Source organism: Nuphar pumila, chromosome 2 (assembly GCF_984573655.1).
Source record: "Nuphar pumila chromosome 2, dmNupPumi1.hap1.1, whole genome shotgun sequence".
NCBI classification, from domain to species: domain Eukaryota; kingdom Viridiplantae; phylum Streptophyta; class Magnoliopsida; order Nymphaeales; family Nymphaeaceae; genus Nuphar; species Nuphar pumila.
In genome coordinates, this window is record NC_143250.1 from 113,055,347 (window position 1) to 113,061,549 (window position 6,203).

The following is a 6,203-nucleotide window of genomic DNA, read 5'->3' on the forward strand; positions in this document are numbered from 1 at the left end:
TTGGGTTTTGTAGGAAATGAAGGTGAGAGAGGGCGAAATTCAATTAAAAAAGGATGCCCTAAGTGGTCTTTTGTGAGTTCCGAACAAAATATCGGCGATATTTTGATGAGGATACGATATTTTCAGAAACTATATTTTGCCAAAAAACATTCGTAACGTTATGAAAATATCGTGATTTTGTTGCGATTCCTAGCCAGTTATATCTCGAAATCGCTTTGTTGATGTGTTTTATCGTTTTTATTTGCTAACAAAAATGCTTTGGATTGAATTAGTTCCACGAAAAAATCATCTTTTTTAATCATAAAATTTTAGTTCAATATGAGTCGTTGATTTGTTATCCCTTTAAAAACACATCTAGGAATGTAAACAAGTCGGACTGAGCTCGGATCTAAACATCACTGAATCTGCCCACAAGGGCTCAGTTTCATCTTGTAGGGGCAACTTGTGAATATCACCAAGTTGATGGACGATCACAAGTTCGAAACCCATGGGTAGCGTTCTTTGCCGCAAGGCCGAAGCTAAGAGTACTCCCCAGTGGGCAGGGAGGACTTCAAGGATTTTACCAACCAAAAGCCAGCCAATGTGCAGTCAGTGATGCAGAGTTTTCCCCTCAATTATCAAAAAAAGAAAAAACATTAACAAGTCTGACTTAACCAGATATTGCCCAATTAGATTTCGATTGAGTCATGATTTTAGGCCAGAGCTCGTTAGGTACGGGGCCGAAACCCGGCCCATTATATATGTGGGCCGGGCTTGGAATGGACCTGAGTTATTTATTAAATTTTTAATAATATAAAATTTTTAAAAAATGACTATTATATAGTAACTTGAATAACTATTATTATTTATCTAATTAGTTACATGAAAACTTGTTATTTGTTAATTATTATTGTTTACCTAATTAGTTACATGAAAACTTGATATTCTCTCAATAACCCATAATTTCAATCAAGCATTTATGCATTTTAGGATTGGGCCAGGCAGGGCAGGGGGTTTCACATTGGCTCACTGGGCCAATGGGTGGGCCATGGGCTTCTCTTCAAACATGAGCCCGTTAAGAACTAGGCCGAAACCCGGCTAGTTAGTAAATGGACCCCTACACCTGACTGCCCTCCCTCTCACTTTTGGGCCCCACAACTGACAGCCTGTACCAAGAGATGGGGGGAGCAGCACACCCTTGATGGCAATGTCATTGCACCTGATCCTCCTTCCTTTCTTGTGGGTGTGCATGGGGTACCTCCATTATTATAGAGTTACGACAAGAGACGCAGGTCAACTTGATGGTGCTTATATGGCGAGGACAGGGTGTTTCTATAGCAGAATTCAACAAATATCTAGAACTTGTTCACGCAAAAACTTGAATGACAAGTTACAAATTTTATAATTAATATTGATGCAATGTTGTTCTCCCTGAAGAAACCTGAAATCGGGTTTTACTAGGGAGACCAATTGGAGAGGTCAAACAGTTCACCCTCACACACGGTTAAATGGGTTTAATTAGGGATCCAGGAGTGTTGAACTTTATTGTTCAACAAAGGGCTTGAAAATAGAAAAATGAATAACACACATCCCACCAGAATCTGATCATGACAGAATCAACTAGTTCATTGGGATGTGTCGCCAAACAGTTGGTGAGCATCCTTAAACATTATATGAATAGTGTATGGATTGTTTAGTACTAACACGAGAATGTCGCAAAACATGAATCCTTGCATATCATAATAAAATATATTTATTGTGTTATGCAAAAATCAAATTCACATGTGTCAAATTAATGCAACTTCATAACGAATCAAACTCAGTTTAGACATAAATTGAGTTAGCCCCTAAATAGATTTTAGGCAGTTCCCAAAATAAACACCAAACAAAAACAACTATTTATGCTTAATGATAATCCCTCTTGGATTTATCAGAAAATTTTAGATTCACACTTTATATCAGATTAGACACAAAAATCATAATGAAATGAAACCTGACTTGACGCCAAAATAGATTTTAGCGCAATCCCAAATTGAACATGAAATTTGTGAATAAACAAAATGATCATGAACTAAACTAAAACATGATTAGCTAAGTTGTTGGGACATTCCACCGAACACGTGGACGACATCCTACATTCAGCTGAATGACAGCAAATACAACACAACAACCACACAAAATTCGTGAAAATAATTCTAACGGATTCAGTTAATCGTGAAAGCAAAAATGTTGAATGTATTGCAAGTTCAACAAATAAGACGTTTATGATCACAAGTGAGTACTTGTCCTAAACGATTTCTAGATAATTATTTAAGCATGAAACAAACTCAAATTTGCTCAAAAAAATAAAATCAATCACGTGTAAATAGAATACATGTTCTTACGACCCAAATTTCAGAAGATGATGTGAATCCGAGTTTCAGGATTCATCCAAGCTTAAGTAGGACCCATAAGAGTGATGTGACAGCTCAGGTACTCTCTTCATATGTAGAAAAGTCAATTGACACATGTTCATACGAGAAGAAAAAAGAGCATAATACTTGTCCATGCCAAAAGCAAGGAGAGTCAGCCGGCAGGGCCAACATGAGAGGGCGTTAATTAATAAGTCCAGTGTGGGATGTCCCCATCTCTCTAAAAACAAAAATCACCTTTCAAGAAGGTGATTAGGGAGTGTCTAATCAAGTCTTCTCAAGTTGGTTTTGAATTAAGACTTTTAATTAGAATATGAGTCATAACAGATATAGGACTTTATAATTCTCTTTCTAGTCTAGTTCTTGTTTCATATTAGGACTCTTTACAACTTATGTGATTAAGTAAGGACTATATCCCATGCCTCCCATCTATAAATAGATGGTCTGGAGTTCCCCTTTTGGGCAATTGAATAAATATTGGAGTTTTCTCATAACCTCCTTTTTTCTCTCTCTCTCTTTCCTATATCCTCCCTCACGTTTCTCCCTCTTCTCTCTATGATTCACGTGAGGCTCGACCCCTAGGCTAGTCCTTCATCCCTCCCAAGTCTTTTTTGTACCATTCTTTCAGTGGAGCACATACTTACTTGCGGAAGCTGACACTGGAGCATTGTCAATCATGGTTTTACTAATTAATGATCCTCCAAACTTTGTCTCAAGTATTTATATAATCTCTAGACCCCTATCATACCTTAAGATCAATCTCTAACCTTCCCTAAAGTCAAACGTTAGAGCTCTGTCAATCATGGTTCTGATGATTAATCATCCTTCTAGCTTTGTCTCAAGTATTTATATACTATCTAGACTCCTATCATACCCCAGCATTCTACAAGAGAAAAGAAATGTTAGTATTGATAAACAAAATATAATGAAATAAATTATATGCAATTCACCTAAGTTAAGGCAATCAAAGTAACATGAGTGAATTACACATAATCTAGCTAGCAATAAAGTGAAGGATATTAACAAAATTTAGATGTATTCTAAGGTTGACATAAAAAATTCATATTGATTCAATCATGCAAATATGTGTTCTAATCATGCGTATACTAGCTTGAAATCTAACGACATGAAACAAATCACATGAAACTTTCATACCTGAGAGGCACCTCCAAACGAAGTTCTCCTGTCCCAAAAAAAGTTGCACAACTCATTACGGACAACGTCAAAAATTGTTTCATGTAAATAGCCATGCATTGTGTCCTTAACAAGTTGGCGGACACCATACCAAGAATTAGGCGGGTCAGTCGGACGCATGGAGTTGATGATGACGGGAGAAGTCTAAGAGTCGTGACTGGAGGAGGCAACGACTGATGATGTGTTCATATTACTCTCAAACTTGAACACACAACCCTTTTTTGGTTCACCTGTTGTAGTCACCCATGCTACAGGATCAAAAGTTGAATGCTGAGTAGAGTCATCGTCATATCGCTCTATCATCTGTTGCTCGTATGACTCCTATAAAATAATGATTATAATATGGATTAATAATTAAAAATTATAATATTTATGATAACTTGTATGCTATAATATTTATTAATACAATAAATACATACCGTTGTCATTCTTGCCTTCTTTGATACGAACTCTTCCGTGGTCTTACGTTTATGTGTTTCAACAAACACATCCTTATATAGCACAATGCTTCCTTTTTCTGCTTCCAGCGAAGTTAAATGATAAAAAAATTATTTAAAAGGTTTGCAACAATACTTATAAAATTGACAATATATATTGATGAGTTACCATTTTCTTTAGGTGACTCTGAAAAGTTCTAGATCCATCTGTGTGTAGATGAGCATCGGGCATCTTCACTCAGTTTTGTACAACCTTTGCTGAACGGTTTCAAAAATTTTGCCCTGCCCACTTGTCGCACATTGCATCCTAAACATCTGACCTGATAGTAGGAGGGTCATGGTCCTTCCACTGCAGTGGATCATCTATCCCGCCAGATGTTTTTCTTGTTGCAGTCTTCATATTATGCATCATGTATGCAAATTGACTGGAAGCCACCTTCTGCCACACCTTCCTCGCATCATGCTCCTCCACCGTAGTCGCGAAGCGATTCGAAGCCTACAAATAATTTCAGAAAGCTAGTAGACATGACTATAACAAAAAATTAAATATGAAACACATTAATTAACTACAAGAAACGATTATATACCATGAATGAGGACCACAATCTGTCTAACACCTCCTTCAGGTACTCTTTTCATTGAGCGATCGGTCCTGGTAGATGTTGAACTAGTGAATGCCTAATCTCTCGTATTACATCGTGTGGCTCGAACCTCGCGCTGCACATGAATCGGTACGCATTAACTATCAATATACAATATTTATAAGATAAGTATAGGATAAGTCAAAATGAAATACTTACGATCGATTATCGATATACACTATTTGAATGAGTCATCGTGTGTCAGATTGAGAAGACCTTGCATCCAACGTTGTCTCGTGATATGTATGAACAACTGGTGTAGGTGGGTCATGTATAGGCAAAGTATCATCTATAGAAAAATGAGTTAGATATTCACACAATGCGCATTTAAACTAATCAAGTATACAATTAGTTAAATGAAATACCTATCAAAACAGCCCGTGAAGATGAAAGCTGAGACTGGCTACCACTAGGTGCTCAACCACTGTAACCTCCACGAATCATATTTTAACAAACAAAAAATGTCATGCAATATATTCAAACATTGCAATACCTTCATAGCATTCAAATCATTGTAATACATTTCAATATATTCAAATCATTCACATCAAATATTGCAATACATTAAAACATAAGATATGACATCACTTGCTAATCATGGATAACTTATCCTTAACTTGCAATACAATTTGATCAGTAAAACAACTCTATATCATCATGGATACATAATCAAATTAAAAATAACTTCATGCAAGACATTCAAATCATTCAAGTCATTGCAATACATTTTAATACATTCAAAACAAAACTCTATACCTATCAAAGATACATAATCAAATAAAAAATAACTTTATAAAATACATTCAAACATTGCAATACCTTCAAATCATTCAAGTCATTGCAATACATTTCAAATCATTCACATCGAATATTGTAATACATTAAAATATAAGATATGACATCACTTGCTAATCATAGATAACTTATCATTAACTTGCAATACAATTTGATCAGTTACACAACTCTATATCATCATGGATACATAATCAAATCAAAATTAACTTCATGTAATACATTCAAACATTGCAATATATTCAAATCATTCAAGTCATTGCAATATATTTCAATACATTCAAATCATTCACATCAAATAGAGGTATTTATTACAAGATGTATTTCACTAGCTTGATAATTTTTCCTCATCACTTGTTTGACTTTCATATTTTTCTTCTTCCTCCTCCTCCTCTTTGCTTCTTTTTTTTATTGGGTGTCCATCTACTTGGTATATCATTTGGATCACATTCTTCTATGCATGTGCCATCGACCAATGAAAATATGATATGCATACCATGCGCGACATCGTGACAATAAGAGAAGTCATACATATCATCTGATTGATAGTAATCACTCTCTTCAGTTAACTTGTCTTCCTCTAGTTGATCATACTCAGTGTATAGTTTAGACTTCACCTTGCAAACTTTCCACCATTCATTTTTGTCTGACTTTCTTGTACTCGGATATGAAGTATATTAAACTTGTTGATCTTGCGAGGCTAATATGAATGATTCATATGTTCCAAACCTTTATTTATGATTTACCTT